The sequence below is a fragment of the Pseudophryne corroboree genome, chromosome 6, assembly GCF_028390025.1.
Source record: "Pseudophryne corroboree isolate aPseCor3 chromosome 6, aPseCor3.hap2, whole genome shotgun sequence".
Lineage (NCBI taxonomy): Eukaryota > Metazoa > Chordata > Amphibia > Anura > Myobatrachidae > Pseudophryne > Pseudophryne corroboree.
The window spans coordinates 620,445,245-620,464,945 of NC_086449.1; the positions used below are offsets into that span (position 1 = coordinate 620,445,245).

Sequence of the window (19,701 nt, forward strand, 5' to 3'; positions counted from 1 at the left end):
GTGGCGCTGTACTTTCAGTATTTGTATATATATATATATATATCAGTATTTGTATATATATATTTATATATATATATATATATATATATATGTATATATATATATATATATATACACACACACATAGTGGGACAAAAAAGTATTTGGACAGCCACCAATTGTGCAAGTTGACCCACTTAAAAGATGAGAAGCGTCTGTAATTTCCATCATAGGTACACTTCAGGGATGCGGTCAAGATGCCGCCGGCCGGAATCCCGGCGGTCGAAATACCGACGCTGGAATCCCGACCGTCACAATCCCGACATATTCTCCCTCCGTGGGTGTCCACGACACCCATAGAGGGAGAATCTAATAGTGTGCCGAGCGTAGCGAGGCACCGTGCCCGCAGCGTGGCGAGCGAAGCGAGCCCACAAGGCGCTGCGTTCCGCTCGCCACCCCTGTCGGGATTGTGTGGTTGGGATTCCGGCGTCGGTATTTCAACCGCCGGGATTCCGTCCGGCAGCATTTAGTACTGATCCCACACTTCAACTGTGAGAGACAGAATCTGAAAAAAAAAACCTAGGAAATCACATTGTATGATTTTTAAACAATTTATTTGTATATTCTTGCGGAAAATAAATATTTGGACAATTAAAAAGTTTAACCTAATACTTTGTAATATAACCTCTGTTGGCAATTACAGAAGTCAAACATTTCCTGTAGTTCTTGACCAGATTTGCACACACTGTAGCAGGTATTTTGGCCCACTCTTCCATGCAGATCTTCTCTATATCTGTCATGTTTTGGGGCTGTCGCCGAGCAACATGGACTTTCAACTCCCTCCACAGATTTTCTATTGGGTTGAGGTCTGGAGACTGGCTAGGCCACTCCAGGACCTTGAAATGCTTCTTACAGAGCTACTCCTCAGTTGCTCGGGCGGTGTGTTTGGGGTCATTGTCATGCTGGAAGACCCAACTACATTCCATCTTCAATGCTCTTACTGAGGGAAGGAGGTTTTTGCCCAAAATCTCACGATACATGGCCCCATTCATCCTCTTCTTAATACGGATTAGTCGTCCTGTCCCCTTTGCAGAAAATCATCCCCAAAGCATGATGTTTCCACCCCCATGCTTCACAGTGAATATGTTGTTCTTGGGATGCCATTCATCATTCTTCTCCCTCCAAACACGGTGAGTGGAGTTTATACCAAAATGTTCGATTTTGCTCTCATCTGACCACATCACATTCTCCCAATCCTCCTCTGGATCATCCAGATGGTCACTGGCAAACTTTAGATGGGCCTGGACATGTGCTGGCTTAAGCATGGGGACCTTTCAGGTGCTGCAGGATTTCAATCCATGACGACATAGTGTGTTACTAATGGTAACCTTTGTGACTGTGGTCCCAGCTCTCTTGAGGTCATTGACCAGGCCCCCCCGTGTAGTTCTGGGCTGATTCCTCACCGTTCTCAAGATCATTGATACCCCACGAGGTGAAATCTTGCATGGTGCCCCAGGTCGAGGGAGATTGTCAGTTATCTTGTATTTCTTCCATTTTTTAATAATTGCGCCAACAGTTGATCTCTTCTCACCAAGCTGTTTGTCTATTGTTGATTAGCTCATCCCAGCCTTGTACAGCTCTAAAATTTTGTATCTGGTGTCCTTAGACAGCTCTTTGGTCTTGGTTATGGTGGAGAGGTAGCAGTCTGACTGTTTGAGGGTGTAAACAGGTGTCTTTTATACAGATAAACAGTTCAAACAGGTGCCATTAATACAGGTAACAAGTGGAGGATAGAAGAGCTTCTTAAAGAAGAAGTAACAGGTCTGTGAGAGCCAGAAATCTTGCTGCTTGGTAGGTGTCCAAATATTTTTTTTCCCACAAGAATATACAAGTAAATTGTTTAAAAATCATACAATGTGATTTCCTGTTTTTTTTTTTCCTTTCAGATTCTGTCTCTCACAGTTGAAGTGTACCTATGATGGAAATTACAGACCTCTCTCATCTTTTTAAGTGGGTCAACTTGCACAATCGGTGGCTGTCCAAATACTTTTTTGCCCCGCTGTGTGTATATATGTCAAGAAAAGGATTATTAATGCGCCACATGTGATGGGAACACGTATCAGATATGCTTTGTATATAGTGATGGCAAACAGTTAAACACTACCCTATACTACTTATGGGGCGTCAGCTTGATCCCTCATTAGAGAACAGGGGTGGTAACTTCCCTGAAATAAATAATAATGGTAAACAAGGGATGAGGGATATGTAGCGACCACTCGTGTCCAATAATATGATAGATATCAATGTGAGTAAAAAAAGTAATAACAGTTTATTATCAATAAAACATAAAACATAAAAAATGGGACAATAATACAAAACACAGCTGGACTAAAGCACTTAAAATATATAAAAACTACAATAAGATCAATAAAAAGGTAATTCCTTATCTGAATATGAGGTAGGTACAGGACTACCAATGCGTTTCGTCACATAGACTTCATCAAGGGGCTGGGGTGTAATGGGACTGACTGATTATTTATAGTGGTGATAATTAGGAGCTCATAATGACATCACTTCCTGTTTTGAGATTAACATATCTTAGAGTATACTTTACATTGGGTAAATATATTGCTAAAGCATATTGGATGGTATTGCTAGTGGATATATTATAAAACGAGTGTTTTTTTCTGTTAAAAACAAGTCCGTTTATCTGTAAGGGCGGCCAGAGCGGTACTTCCGCCCTTCTTCCGGTGTCCTGTGTTGGCCGCGTCTGTCCGCGGCTTCCGCCCCACTTCCGGGGTTTCACTGCGCATGAGCCCGCCAGGAGGCTGGAGGACGAGTAGAGTCACAGTCTTTAACTTGTGTAGCGGTGGCCATTTTGTTGTTGATTTCTGTATTGCTCAGCAGTGCGGCGGCCATCTTAGGGAAGACCAATTGGAGGACATTCTTCATTTTATTTTGATGCAGCAATCGCATTTAAACAAATAAAAAGTATATGAGACACAGATATTTAATTGCAGTGCATTTTAAAATTACAAGATAATAGATGTATAAATAAATAAAGTGGAGTGCATGTTATTGTGACAAGCTGAGACTATTAATGCTTAGTAATTAAAGTGCATATGCTTACATGATGTTATAAGGTGCATGTGCTTATGTGTCCAAGCAGTATATTATAGAGTGCTGGTACTATAGAGACTATTAATACTTAGTACATAAGCGATTTGCTGTATAGTGTATATAAATAATGTGAGATGGAGTGACGCTTCTCCCAGGCTATCATTAAATATTACATGATACATTACCTGATCTTCCCAGGTGGTCTCCCTCTCTGGTACTGATCAGGCCCAGCACTGCTTGGCTTCCAAGATCGGACGTGGTTGGGCATTTCCAGTGTGGTTTGACTGTATGCCTTTTCAACTGTCATTACAACGGATACATAACCGTAAAATTATACCAAAAATTGTAAATACCCACCTATAGTGTGTGACGGTGATATTTAGCTCTAGCAGAATAATTAGGGGTGAGGGGTGCAGTGGGTAAGGGGGAGGGGAAGGGGGGGAGGGGAAAGGGGTGCGGGACGTGGTGAACAGGAAAAGGTTGTACATTGTCAAAGTCGAAAAATATTCCAGTGCACACATTACGTACTAACCACACACACATGCCCGCTGCGCGTGCACTAATTGGATTCGCCTTTGCATGATAGGAAGGGACAGACTAAGGTTATAAGGTGATGTCTGGTATCCAGCTGTAGGGTATTTTAAGGGTAACATTCCGGTGTTGGTTAGAGGAAGATCGCATGTTCCTGCATATAGTTATGTCCAGAAGTAGAATATAGATATAAACTGTATTTACTGTATATTATGTATGCGGCGGGAATCCAAAGGAGACCACCCACAAGAGCAGTTGAGAAAGACATCGCCCACCTTTTCAAATCAACCTATGACCTCTCCTGTAATGTAAAGATGCATCCCTGTGTCCAATGGACAAAGGGATTACAGTATCCATTGTATTGCATTTGAAAGTAGTGTATAAAAAGCCTGTTGCTGCTTGGCCGGTCAGAAGACTCTTAACGCTATCTACCTGATTAGCGGAGGACTGGACCAGGAAGCATATGCGAATATTCTCACGTATGTACATTGACTGTAGCCATTTATTCTGTTGTATTGTAGTGCATAATTTGTATTGTAAACCCCCTTTCAGAAATATTACTCTGTGGTGTCGGAACCCAGTGATTAACTACAAATCGGTGTTGTGTACTCTTTTCCCTGCTAAGGTTTAAAGTGTAATAGCATCACACTGCATTGCTGCATAAGGTTTAAAGTGTAATAGCATCACACTGCATTGCTGCATAAGGTTTAAAGTGTAATAGCATCACACTGCATTGCTGCATAAGGTTTAAAGTGTAATAGCATCACACTGCATTGCTGCATAAGGTTTAAAGTGTAATATCATTGCATTGCATTACTGCAAAGGTTTAAAGTGTATAAGTGTGTGTAAGGTATAGCTTTCATTCCTGCATATCCTTTTTAATAACAAATATATACATCAATGAGCTTTGGAACTCAGATAATGTGTGGGTGTATTGTTTTCTCTTAAGGGATACAGCGTTTGCGATGTACAGCGCACTTTTATCGTATATGGTAATAAGATGTGCCTGGCGTCTGCAATATATATTAGAGCGGGCATTTTAAATATTTGTGAGAAATCTAAAAATGGCATTCATAACATGCACTGTAGGATATTATAAGAAAGGGGCGATAATAGTCTCAGCTTGTCACAATAACATGCACTCCACTTTATTTATTTATACATCTATTTATCACACCTCTTATTAAATGCTCCACATTGTAATTTGAAAATGCACTGCAATTAAATATCTGTGTCTCATATACTTTTTATTTGTTTACATGCGATAGCTGCATCAAAATAAAATGAAGAATGTCCTCCAATTGGTCTTCCCTAAGATGGCCGCCGCACTGCTGAGCAATACAGAAATCAACAACAAAATGGCCACCGCTACACAAGTTAAAGACTGTGACTCTACTCGTCCCCCAGCCTCCTGGCGGGCGCATGTGCAGTAAAACCCCGGAAGTGGGGCGGAATCCGCGGACAGACGCGGCAAACACAGGACACCGGAAGAAGGGCGGAAGTACCGCTCTGGCCGCCCTTACAGATAAACGGACTTGTTTTTAACAGAAAAAAACACTCGTTTTATAATATATCCACTAGCAATACTATCCAATATGCTTTAGCAATATATTTACCCAATGTAAAGTACTGTATACTCTAAGATATGTTAATTTCAAAACAGGAAGTGATGTCATTATAAGCTCCTAATTATCACCACTATAAATAATCAGTCAGTCCCATTACACCCCAGCCCCTTGATGAAGTCTATGTGACGAAACGCGTTGGAAAACCTGTACCTACCTCACATCCAGATAAGGAATTACCTTTTTATTGATCTTATTGTAGTTTTTATATATTTTAAGTGCTTTAGTCCAGCTGTGTTTTGTATTATTGTCCCATTTTTTATGTTTTATGTTTTATTGATAATAAACTGTTATTACTTTTTTTTACTCACATTGATATCTATCATAAATTGGACTCGAGTGGTCGCTACATATCCCTCATCCCTTGTTTACCATATATAGATAGATAGATAGATAGATAGATATGTAATATATATAGCTGTAAAGTTGTAGAAAAAAGGGGACGCAACAATAGCGAAAGTACTGTTTTAACAGGTTTAATTCACACACAGTTGGTTAAAAACTAGTACGTAGTGTATATCTTTAAAAAATGCACAAAGCACGCTTGTTGTGGCATTCTCCTACACTGGAGATATGGCCACCGGGCTCCCAGCTCTCTCAGTGTCCCGATCTCGCAGGATTGCAGCAATCTCTGGTTCCACTCATCATCTGTTACTAAGCATATGCCGTTGGTTAAACACATCCAGCGCGTTTCATTACTTCATACTTTAACCCTTATATATTTTTTATTTTATTTATAAAACTATACTTATATGACACATCACTATGCAGAGAATATATAATCAGTAATAATGGAAAATAGCTCCTACCCCAGTAAAGCTTAAATTCTAAATATTTGTGGTCAATTATTTGTGGGGAATAACTGGAGAACCCGGAGGAAACATATGCAAACATGGGAAGTTCAGGATATTTTTCCAATTTAAAATCTTTCAAAATTTCTCTGGTTATTTAACTTTGTTAATCTCCTTTCATGTAAGTACTATAATAGTGACTGGCTAGACAAAGACACACTGAGAATGTACCATAATGTAATCTCTAATACATGTAAATGGATTCTGTCTCTGCCTAAACCACTTTTCGCAGGGTCCCTCAGAATTATTTGCCGTGTATAATAATATAACACAGGCCATCTGGCAACAATGGAATATCAGTTAGTGGAACGCATTTGCTCTTGTCAGGTTATATAAGGATATAAACATGAATTAAACCAACAAGATTAACAAGCAGGAAATACATCAACGTATCCAACAATAAGTAGATGCAATTTGTTAGGGGGGAAGAAAACAGGATGAGAAGTTTATACAGTAACTAAACACAAAGAGACTGGGCAACACAGGAAAGAGTGTCCATCGTCAAATGGAAATAAAGCATAATCATTTCTGCGCACTAATGAATATGGTACAAGGCATCTATTACATGCACATCAGGATATGAGTAGCTGTCACACTGATTAGTACTGAAAAGCAGTAAAACAATCCTACAAAAGAACAAGGCTGGAGTGGAGAAAATCCAAATCCAATGCCAGACAGACAAGCTCTCCCAACCTCCAAAACAGCAATTACATTTCATGAGTCTGGAGATTAGTTTGTGCAGCAAGCTGCAAGGTTGCATCCTTTACCTCCTGTATTACAAACCCTAGCTTTGCATTAACCGTCCTTATGGTCTACCCAGATCACACTGGGACCATTTCTACCACAATCTCTATACAACTCATCACTAGACTCTCTGAGTGAAATGAAATATCATTCTCTGCAAGGAAATCGATCAAGGTCACCCAGTGATACGGTTCATTCTGGAAACCCAGGTTGCTGAGTTAAATCACAGACAGGCGCGTTGAGGCATGACTACATACTCAGCATGCAATACACATCTCCACCACTGGGTGGCTAATGCTCCACTAATCCAGTACTTTAGATCGAATAGCGGCAGATTAATCTACAGTACAAGCTCTGGCAAATGGTCAGTGACGACTGTATTCTTTATATACAGTCCTGTACTGCATACTGTACACACAGATGGTGATTAATGGTCAGATGGAGAGAGTAAAAAAATAAATAAAAATAATTTATACAGACGCAAACGAACATGTTAAAAAAACACTTGTCAATTGCCATGTTACTGTATGTGAGCGTCCAAGTCCCGCAGACTAAGCAATAAAGTAAAAATTAAAATAGTGTATGCAGACGCAACTAATGTGTGAAAGAAATAATGTAGTTCATTGACTTTAAAGTATGCATTAAATATAGTGTTTTGTATTATGAGCGTCCAAGTCCCCTAACAGCATAAACAAACATCAATGGGAAGGAATCACTGCTTGCAGTACTTTTACACATAAACTTGTGTACCTTCCATGCAGCGATGTGGGCAAGCAGTGAATGCTTCCACCTCCCACGCTTAGAGTCCCGGGTTCGATTTCCAAAGTGCAAATATAGTTGTTGTTTTTTCTGAAACTCACTTTATTATTATTTCTTTGTATTCCATTGTAATATATTCAGTAGAAGCGTGCACACAGATTTCACATAAGTCAGGGTAAATCTGCAGGAGCATCTGATTCCACTATCTAAAATACACAGCGGTAATGAGTACCCGTAGACATACCAATAAATATAAATGAGTGTATCCTGATGCAATTAACTATTCGAGCAACTGTACTGTAGATCATTGGTGATAATCTGTTTTGTACTGTATAAGAGATCACTGCTACTGTACCATTTACACACCTATCAAAGCGACTGCAGTTCTCTATCTGATTTTCATATACAGTATACTGTAGTATTGTGTTGTACATTTATTGTAACATGACCTCCCCCCTGTCTTCTGTATGAACTGTGTAAGCTCCCAGGGGGGAAGGGGGAAGTGGGATGGGGGTAGGGGGAGGTGGTGGCTAAATACCATGTTCACAGACAACGCATAATCAAAACCAAGGGGAACTGATGTCCTGGGCGCAAGATGAACAACCTGGGATGCACGCCGTCTGGAACACACGCCGTCTGAGACGCACGACATCTGAGACGCACAACGTCATTGTGATTATGGTATATGATGGCTGCCAGGGACCGTCCGTATTCACTGGGTGAGCTCCAAGCTCTCGCCAGCAACAAGGAGAAGGTCAGAGGGCACGCAGGGAGATCCTCCGGAAGTATAACAGGTATCAGACAGTTAGGCCACTCCAAAGGTGATGTAGTGACCTAGTCCGGAGGACCCCAAGATGCCTGCAGGCCATTCGTGACTGTAAGTACAGTACAGTAGATTGCTGTACTTTAAGCTACTGTAATTACAGGTACTGTATAAAACAGGGTCTACTGTAGCAGCAGGTATCCGGTCTATACAGTGCCGGTCTGTACAGCTACTGTACAGTATTTGTGCAAAGCAGTCCTGACTCTAAGGAACCCCCTCCTAGCCCCCCCCCCCCCCCCCTTGCGGTAGAGAACACATACTGTGTACCAGCAAGCTTCTTATTGTACTGTACAGTATCTCAATGTCTGCTAATACTCGGAAGTGTGAGGTGCAAAGGTTTTATTAGTAATACAGTAGGTACTGTACAAAGAAACATAGATTTTGATGGAAGATTCTGTAAGAACCACTTGGACTATCTAGTCTTTAGTTAAACAGACAAAAGACTTTGGACAAGGTTACTCTAAATAGCATTTGGAATTTAATGCATACAGTAGAAATCTGTCCACGCTGTACTGTACATACAGTACTGTACAGTATCTACTTTATCCTGCCATGTACAGTATGGCACGGCTTGAAATCTCAAACTATAATAGGATTTAAAGTACAGTAGCCATGCTTTGTGATTTTTCTTAAGTTGCTTCTTTAATATGGTACTTTATACATATTCTACTGTATTATGGCAAACAGAACTGTTGGGTGTACCGTAGGCTGGTCTATAAATATACTGTACTGTAAGTCAGTTTCCAAAGAAACACTGTTCAATACTGTACATCAAGGATGGGAAACCCTCAGTCCTCCAGCTGTTGTTGAACTAAACATCTAAGTATGCCCTGCAACAGTTTTAGCATGGCAAAATAGCAAAACTAGCAAGGCATGCTGGCACTGTATGTGTACTTTGTTCAACAACAGCTGGAGGACCGAAGGTTCAGTGTACAGAGTGAATAAAAAAAATTAAATAAATGGATCAGTAAAGAAAATTCTCCATGTACAGTACTGTACAGGACTGTACAGTCTTTTCCACAGGAAATATGTATTAGAGATACTGTATACTGTATACACTAAATGTACAGTAAAATGTTTTTTTTTTAATTACAAACACACAAATGCATCCCAGACGGAAATCTGCTGTACACAGCAGACAGCTTATGGTGACAGGACTCACTTACTGTATCCCCACCCATAGTCATGGTGTATTTTAGATAGCGTAATGAGACACTCCTGCAGCATTGCCCTGATTCATGTAAAAGCTGTGTGCATAGAGTATCTCTATTGAATGGAAAGTACAGTAACAGTACAGTAGAGTATATTGCAATAGAAAAAAATAGTGTCAGGGAAAAAAAGCCTCATGATACACAAGCTCATGTCTAAATATACAGTAAGCAGTGATCCCTTGCCATTGGATTTAGATTATGCCCTAACGGCTAATGGACTTGGCCGCTCACGTACTGTACTGTACTGTACTGTACTGTATCCCTGACTTCAATGGACCATAATGTACTGTTGCTTAAACTCCTTGTTTTGCGTCTGTATACACTATATTTATTAATTGATCACTCTACGGGACCTCATTGCTCCTGTGTATTTTAGCCAGGGTATTGAGACGCTCCTTCAGCATTGCTCTGTAGTTTGTCAACTTGCTATGCGATCGAGTCCGATCTATTGCATACAGTACCCTCCAACTGTACCTTTTTGGCAGGTACAGTACCTTTTTTTATGGTCTGTACCTGCCAAAAAGGGCTTTGCACCGATTTTTGACTCGCCAAATTAACATTGAAAGTATAGGAAAGGGGCCGTGGTTACACCCCCTTTTACCCGTGGCCATGCCCCCTTTCCTAATTTGTACCGGTTTTCATGTGTAAAATGTTGCAGGGTATGGTACAGTATCATAATGTGTATAGAGCTTGCCTATCCCTATCGCCCCTGTGTATTTTAGCTAGGGTATTCAGACGCTCCTTCAGCATTGCCCTGTAGCCTGCAAAACCTATGCCGTCGCTCGCGCCATAGCCGAGGTTTCCACGGGTCAAGGGATAATGGGCTGCAGCCATTTTGTCAACTTGCTATGTGTTCAAGTCCGGTGTATCGTAATGTGCATAGAGCTCGCTTATCCCTATTGCCCCTGTGTATTTTAGCTAGGGTATTGTGACGCTCCTTCAGCATTGCCCTGTAGCCTGCAAAACCTATGCCGGCACTCGCTCCATAGCCAAGCGCTGCCACGAGGCAGGGGGGTCACGTGCTGCAGCCATTTTGTCAGTTTGCTATGCGATCGAGTCCAGTGTATCGTAGTGTGCATAGAGCTCGCTTATCCCTATTGCCCCTGTGTATTTTAGCTAGGTTATTCAGATGCTCCTTCAGCATTGCCCTGTAGCCTGCAAAACCTGTGCCGTCGCTCGCTCCATAGCTGAGGGCTTCCACGGAGCAAGGGATAACGGGCGGCAGCCATTTTGTCAACTTGCTATGTGTTCGAGTCCGGTGTATTGTAATGTGCATAGAGCTCGCTTATCCCTATCACTCCTGTGTATTTTAGCTACGGTATTGTGACGCTCCTTCAGCATTGCCCTGTAGCCTGCAAAACCAATGCTGTTCGCTCGCTCCATAGCTGAGGGCTGCCATGAGGTGACTGGAGTCGGGCGGCGGCCATTTTATCAACTTGCTATGGGATCGAGTCCGGTGTATCGTAATGTGCATACAGTAGAGATCGCTTATCCCTATCGCCCCTGTGTATTTTAGCTAGGGTATTGTGACGCTCCTTCAGCATTGCCCTGTAACTTGCAAAACCTATGCAGTCGTTGGCTCGATAGCTGAGGGCTTCCACGATACAAAAATAAAAAAATTAATAAAGTGTCTGGAAAAAATTAACATGCATTCGCACTTTAGGAATCAAACCCGGGACTCTGAGCATGGGAAGCGGAACACTTCACCACTCAGACACGTCGCCACCAAACGACAGATAAATAAGCCCATTGGTTTTGATTATGCCATAATGGCTACGGGATTTGGACGCTAACATACAATATCCCTAACATCAATAGACCACAATGTGCCTGTAACACGTTCGTTTGCGTCTGTGTACACTACTGGTTTTATTTGTTGATTTGTCTGCGGGACTTGGACGCTCACATATTCCTAACATCAATGGACTATACTGTGGCTTTATCACATTCATTTGCGTCTGTATAGACTGTACTACCGTATTTACGTCTGTACACTGTAATATACTGCATGACTGTAGCATATTGTAGCATAATGAGACGCACCAGTAAAGTAGTTCTTACTATGTATTTCGGTATTGTATTTTAATGGAGACCACACGCATGCACAATGGTGGATGATCGCAGGTATTACACTTAAAGGTAAGCAAAATACTCTATGCGCCTCCCTACGACTTGGCGCACCTCCCTACGACTAGCTGCGTATGCCCGATCGCGACTAACGCCTCAACCAGCCAAGATAACGGAGGCTCCATCTGTATACACACCGACCTCCTGGCCTGCAGCTTGGCTGCCACGACGCCTCAAAAGTTTCACGCAGTCCTGTGATTCTCCCTGAGAATAATGCCTGTTTTTTACCTTTGGATTTTCTGGAACTTTTGACCACAGCTTGTTTGACTACCTCCCCGACCCTGAATCCCTTAAGGGGGGTACACACAGAGAGATGTGTGCTGAGCGATCTATCACCGACCGCTCAGCACACATCTCTCTCACCACTCAGCACGATGTGTGCTGAGCGATGGGGCAGGACCCTCACTTCACACAGCGGTGAAGTGAGCGATGTACTAGATCGTGCCTGCATGCAGACCAATCTAGTACTGGCAATAGGGCCACGCATCGCTATGAGGCATACACACGGAGAGATCCGTGCTTAATTTCTAAGCAATTTAGTCAATTTAGCCCCCCTTTACTCTCCGACTCAGAATTCCTGACTATGGGCCTAATACAGACCTAATCGCAGCAGCAAAATTGTTCTCTAATGGGCAAAACCATGTGCAGTGCAGGTGGGCCAGATATAACGTGCGGAGAGAGTTAAATTTGGGGTGAGAGATACAACAGGAGCACAGAGATGAGGGGCAGTTGGAAATAGAGCATAAGAGACAAGAAGGGAGGGATGAGACAAGGAAGAGTGGGCAGACAGAGCACAAAGATGAGGCAAAGGAGAGTACGAAGAAGAGATATGGGGAATATAAGAGCCAAGAATGCGGTAAGGTGTTTGGAGTGTGGTATAGAAAAGAAGATGAAGACCTCAGTATAGGAACTGTGTCCGAGGAGACGGACAACTTCGAGAGAAGAATTTACATTAAACTAGTGGCGAGATTCACACCAGCTCACACCATACTAAAAACATGTCACCTAACATGGCCTTTAACATAACCCATGCTAGCGTACATGCATAACGTAACAGCAACTGCTGTAAAACATCTTAACACATGAGAACCTGTGTAAAAAGACAAAACGTAATTTGCAGGAAAAATGAGCACTGGGCGGGCGCACAGCATCCTCAATGGACTACGAGAAAAGGATTTACCAGTAGGTAATTAAAATCCTATTTTCTCTTACATCCTAGAGGATGCTGGGGTCCATGGGTATGTACCAAAGCTCCCAGTACGGGCGGGAAAGTGCTAATGTTCCTGCAGAACTGACTGACCAAACTGAAGGTCGTCAGCAGCCAAGGTGTCAAACCTGTAAAACTTAGCAAACGTGTTTGCCCCATGACCAAGTAGCTGCTCGGGCAAATTTGCAACGCCGAGACACCCCGGGCAGCCGCCCAGGAAGAACCCACTTTCCTTGTAGAGTGGGCCTTTACCGAACTCGGTAACGGCAATCCTGCCGTGGAATAAGCGTGCTGAATGGTACCTCTGATCCAGTGCGCAATAGTCTGCTTAGAAGCAGGACCCCCAATCTTGTTGGGGTCATAGAGGACAAACAAAGATTCTGTTTTCCTTATCCGAGCCGTTCTTGCAACATAAGTCCTCAACGCTCTGACGACATCCAAGGACTTTGAAACGGCTGAGGTGTCAGAAGCCACTGGCACCACCACACAACCTTCTTGATATGGAAATAAAACACATCCTTTGGAAGAAAGTGCTGACGCGTTCTCAGTTCAGCTCTATCTTCATGAAAAATCAAATAAGGACTCTTGTGTGATAGAGCCCCTAATTCAGACACTCGTCTGCCTGAGCCCAAGGCCAACAGCATGACCACTTTCCAAGTGAGAAACTTCAACTCTACCTCTTGTAGAGGCTCAAACCAGTCCAAATTAAGGAACTGCAACACCACATTAAGATCCCATGGCGCCGCAGGAGGCACAAAGGGAGGTTGGATGCGCAGAACCCTCTTCACGAATGTCTGGACCTCAGGAAGGGAAGCCAGCTGTTTCTGAAAGAAAATGGACAAGGCCGAAATTTGGACCTTGATAGACCCTAATCTCAAGCCAGCATCCACACCCGCCTGTAGAAATAGGAGAAGACGTCCTAATTTAAACTCCACCGCAGGAGACTTCTTGGATTCACCCCAAGATACATATTTTCTCCAAATACGATGGTAATGTTTGGACATTACCCCTTTCCTGGCCAGAAAAAGTGTGGGAATGACTTCATTGGGAATACCCTTATGGGCTAGGATCTGGTGCTCAACAGCCATGCCGTCAAAAGCAGCCGCAGTAAGTCTTGATAAACAAATGGACCCTGCTGAAGCAGGTCCTAGCGAAGAGGAAGAGGCTGAGGATCTTCCAGTAATAACTCCTGAAGATCTGGATACCAAGCCCTCCTTGGCCAGTCTGGAGCAATGAGAATTGCTCGAACCCTTGTTCTTCTGATGATCTTGAGAACTTTTGGTATTAGTGGAAGTGGAGGAAACAGATACACCGACTGAAACACCCACTGGGTCACCAGTGCATCCACTGCTATTGCTTGTGGGTCTTTCGACCTGGAATAATATTTCTGAAGCTTCTTGTTGAGACGTGATGCCATCATATCTACTTGAGGAACGCCCCAACGATCTGCTACCTCTGCAAAGACTTGGGTGGAGGCCCCATTCTCCTGGATGGAGATCGTGTCTGCTGAGGAAGTCTGCTTCCCAGTTGTCCACTCCCGGAATGAAAATTGCCGACAGAGCTTTTGCATGTCTTTCTGCCCAGAGGAGTATCTTTGTCACCTCTGCCATTGCCGCTCTGCTTTTTGTTCCGCCCTGGCGGTTTATGTAAACTACTGCCGTTACATTGTCTGACTGGATCTGTATGGGACAACCTTGAAGAAGGTGTGCCGCTTGATGAAGGCTGTTGTACACAGCTCTCAATTCCAGAATGTTTATGTGAAGGAGTACTTCTTGTTGACTTGACCATCTTCCTTGGAAGCTTTCCCCTTGCGTGACTGCTCCCCAACCTCGGAGGCTTGCATCTGTGGTCACCAGGATCCAAGTCTGAATCCGGAACCTGCGTCCCTCCAGGAGGTGAGAACTTTGAAGCCACCACAAGAGTGAAATACTGGCTTTTGTTGACAGGATTATCCTCTGGTGCATGTGTAGGTGCGATCCGGACCACTTGTCCAATAGGTCCCATTGGAACACCCTGGCATGGAATCGGCCAAATTGTAGAGCCTCGTAGGCCGCTACCATCTTCCCCAGCAGGCGGATGCACTGATGAATCGATACGCGTGCTGGTTTTAAAACTTGTTTGACCATCCTCTGGATCTCCAGAGCCTTTTCCACTGGTAGGAATACTTTCTCTGCTTCCGTGTCCAATATCATTCCCAGAAATGATAACCTCATTGTGGGTTCCAATTGTGATTTTGGAAGGTTTATGATCCAACCGTGCTGTTGAAGCACCGTCAGGGAAAGTGCAATGTTCTGCACTAGTTTCTCCCTGGATCTCGCTTTTATGAGGAGATCGTCCAAGTATGGGATGACTTTGACTCCTTTCTTGCGAAGAAGAGCCATCATCTCTGCCATCCCTTTGGTGAATATTCTCAGAGCCGTGGAGAGCCCGAAAGGCAATGTTTGGAACTGGTAGTGGCAGTCCTGCACCGCAAACCTCAGGTATGCCTGATGCGGCGGGTAGATGGGAACATGTAAATAAGCATCTTTGATGTCCATCGATACCAGAAATTCCTTTTCCTCCAAGCTGGAGATCACCGCTCTCAGGGATTCCATCTTGAATTTGAACCTTTTCAAATAAAGGTTCAGAGTCTTTAGGTTTAAAATCGGTCTGACCGAGCCATCTGGTTTCGGAACTATAAACAGGCTTGAATAAAACCCTTTTTCCTGTTGTGACACAGGAACTAAGTAAATTACGTTGTCTTGACATAATTTCTGTATTGCGTTCAGCATTTTTGCTCTGTCCTGAACAGAAGCTGGTAAGGCTGATTTGAAAAATCGGCATGGGGGAAGGTCCTGAAATTCCAATTTGTACCCTTGGGATACTATCTGCAATACCCAAGGATCCAGATCTGAGTGAACCCAGACCTGGCTGAAAGACAGTAGACGTGCCCCCACCCGATCGTACTCCCACGGGGGTGCCCCAGCGTCATGCTGAGGTCTTAGCAGAAGTAGCTGTTGACTTCTGCTCCTGCGAGCCTGATGGTGTTGTATTTTTTACCTCTTCCTCGACCTCTTCCTGCGAAGAAGGGGGTTCCTTTGCCTTTTTGGACTTATTGTGTCAAAAGGATTGCATTGTATGAGAATGAAATCCTTTCCTAGATGGAGCAGCTGCGGAAGGCAGAAATGCTGACTTGCCTGATGTAGTTGTTGAAATCATGGCATCCAGCTTGTCTCCAAAGAGGGCTTCTCCATTGTAAGGAAGCGCCTCAATATTCTGTGTCTATGTTAACAAGCAAGTTGTCAGACCATTTTTCCACAGCGTTACCTACCCACGCACAAGCAGTGGTGGGCCTGAGCACCATTCCGTTAGCCGTATATATGGATTTTAGGGTTGTTTCTAATTTACGGTCAGCTGGATCTTTTAAAGAGGCTGAACTAGGGGCAGGCAAAAACTATTTTCTTAGACAGCCGAGAAACTGAGGTGTCTATCATTGGGGTTGTCTCCCATTTGTGCCTGTCTTCCTCAGGGAAAGGGTACGCTACACATATCCTTCTGGGAAGGGTAAATTTATTCTCAGGATTAGCCCAGGATTCTTCAAAGAACGCATTCAAATCCTTTGAAGGAGGAAAAGTCACAACCTGCTTTTTATTTAATTTAAAATAATCCTTTTCCTCTGGGACCAGTGTTGTTTCAGGAAACTCCAACACTTCTTTTATAGCAACTATCATACATTGCATGCTTTTGGCTAATTTTGGGTCTACCCCTCTCCCCAGTGTCGACGTCGGAATCTGTGTCTGTGTCCCCTTGCATTATTTGGGACAGAGACCTTTTCTGGGAACTGGATGGAACCCGAGTGGATGATATGGAGGGGTCAGTAAACAGTGCATCCTCCACAGACTGCCTCCAATATTTAGTCTGTTGTTCAGACTCAGAGAATTTCTTTGCAAGCATTGGCATATTCTTTTGCAACATTCTCACCCACTCCGGCTCCTTCTGAGAGGGAAGGACCACCACATTACCCTCTTGTGCATCTAAAATGGGTTCTTCCTGGGAAGAACCCTCCCCAATGTCTGACATGTTACACACTTGTACACACACACACACACACACACACACACACACACACACACACACACACACACACCTATCACACAGGGGAGCTATTGGGGACAGACCCACACTAAAGTTTGTCAGAAAGACACAGAGGGATTTGCCAGTCCATACACTGCGCCTTATTGTAAATTGTGGAAATATTACCCACTTACAGCGCATATACCAATAATAGGCCGACAGACCTAATTATAATGAACACTCTCTGCCCCTTCTATAACACCCTGTACTTGTATCAGCGTTGTCATGAGGAGAAACAGTGTTCAGGAGCTTCACACTGGAGTTTCTGCAGGAGAAGATGGCACCCAGTGAGTGTTCTGGCAAGTCTGAGGAGAAGCCCAGCCCTTCAGCCTCAGCAATGTAATATTTATACTGGCTGGGGATGGCACATCAGCAGCTGTACATGTATGTACCCTTTTTGCCAGTGAGAGTAAGGTTTTAAAACATGCCCTCAGAGCGCTCCCCCCCTCCGCGCTCTGCACCCTTGTGCTGAGAGACATGGCACGCAGCATGCGCGTGTACCTGTATGCCGCCAACGATGACCGGAGGACAGAGACGTAACTAGCACGGGGCGAGCAGTGCACGTGCCCTGGGCGCCGTGGCAGCCCCAGCAGAGGGGGGCGCCACCGGCACGGCCCGCTCGCCCCGTGCGACTGGGATTCGGCACCGCAGCTCTCCCTGTCTCCCCCGGCTGCGGCTGGAGGGCGGCCGCCACTGTCCCCAGTTTGTTTTATTTGATATTTTTGCGGGTTACGGAGGGCAGGGGGGATTGAGGGTAAGCGCCGGCAATTACAACAGCCGCCCGCCCCCTCACCAGCAGCAGCCGCCCGCCCCCTCACCAGCAGCAGCCGCCTGCCCCCTCACCAGCTGCGCCAACCACACCTATATGGAACCAGCGGCAGCAACAGGAGCAGTTTCTCCTCCACGGATCCAGCGGTAAGATGCAGCCTCCCCTTTGGTGTGAATGTGATGGTGGAGCCCTCCAGAGTAGTGGCTGCCTGGAGTCACACCCCGGGTATATGGTAGTGACCAAAGTCTGCCCTGGATGTGGGAGGAGGGAGGTTGGATGTATGTATGGAGATTATATATATATATATATATATATATATATATATACAGTGTATGGCTCTATGTATGGAAGCAGTGTATGTATGGCGTCAGTGTATGGAGACTATATAACTAGCACAGGGCGAGCAGGGCACGTGCCCTGGGCGCCGTGGCAACCCCAACAGAAGGGGGCGCTCGCCCCATGCTGCTACTAGTGCCCAGTCCGGCGCTACTCCTCCAGATGTGGGAGGGCCCAGGGAGGACCTGCCGCCTGCCTCCCGCCCGCTGCTGTGAGCGCCAGTGTGCGCAGAGGAGGAGGGCCCCAGCTACGGACCTGCCGACTGCCTCCCTCTTGCCACCGTGAGCGCCAGTGTGCGCGGAGGAGGAGGGCCCCCGCCACAGACCTGCCGCCTGCCTCCCACCCGCCGCTGTGAGCGCCAGTGTGCGCAGAGGGCCTCGGACCTGCCACCCGCCGAATGCCTGTGGGTGATGATGGAGGGGTAAGCGCTGCACAAATGGAGGGTTGAGCAGGGGTGTGTGTGTGTGTGTGTGTGTGTATATGTATGTTGTTTAGGGCTAAGCAGGGGTGTGTGTGTGTATGTGTGTGTGTGTATGTGTCCAGCAATGGAGGGGTGAGCAGGGTGTGTGTGTGTGTGTGTGTGTGTGTGTGTGTGTGTATGTTGTTGGAGGGGTAAGCAGGGGTGTGTACGTGTCCAGCAATGGAGGGGTAAGCAAGGATGTGTGTGTATGTGTGTTGCTGGAGGTGCGTGTGCCTGTTTGTGTGTCCAGCACTGGTGGGGTAAGGACGAGTGTGCGTGTGTCTGGCTTGGAGGGGTAAGCAGAAGTGTGCGTGTGTGTGTGTGTGTGTGTGTACACTTGGAGGGCTAAGCAGGAGTATGTGTGTGTTTCTGTGTGTGTATGTGTGTGTCCGGTGCTGGAGGGGTAAGCAGGAGTATGCGTGTGTTTCTGTGTACGTGTGTGTCTGGCGCTGGAGGGGTAAGCAGGAGTATGAGTAAGAAGAGATATGGGGAATATAAGAGCCAAGAATGCGGTAAGGTGTTTGGAGTGTGGTATAGAAAAGAAGATGAAGACCTCAGTATAGGAACTGTGTCCGAGGAGACGGACAACTTCGAGAGAAGAATTTACATTAAACTAGTGGCGAGATTCACACCAGCTCACACCATACTAAAAACATGTCACCTAACATGGCCTTTAACATAACCCATGCTAACGTACATGCATAACGTAACAGCAACTGCTGTAAAACATCTTAACACATGAGAACCTGTGTAAAAAGACAAAACGTAATTTGCAGGAAAAATGAGCACTGGGCGGGCGCACAGCATCCTCAATGGACTACGAGAAAAGGATTTACCAGTAGGTAATTAAAATCCTATTTTCTCTTACATCCTAGAGGATGCTGGGGTCCATGGGTATGTACCAAAGCTCCCAGTACGGGCGGGAAAGTGCTAATGTTCCTGCAGAACTAACTGACCAAACTGAAGGTCGTCAGCAGCCAAGGTGTCAAACCTGTAAAACTTAGCAAACGTGTTTGCCCCATGACCAAGTAGCTGCTCGGGCAAAT

At 44.7% G+C, this 19,701-nt stretch overlaps 1 long non-coding RNA gene and 1 pseudogene across 1 annotated transcript in view; one reads left to right on the top strand and one right to left on the bottom strand.

Moving 5' to 3' along the window:
- LOC134935523 (uncharacterized) overlaps positions 1-19,701 on the top strand; it is a 97,088-nt gene that overhangs the window by 41,893 nt on the left and 35,494 nt on the right. The window lies entirely within an intron of this gene.
- LOC134936947 (5S ribosomal RNA) lies at positions 3,273-3,391 on the bottom strand (annotated as a pseudogene).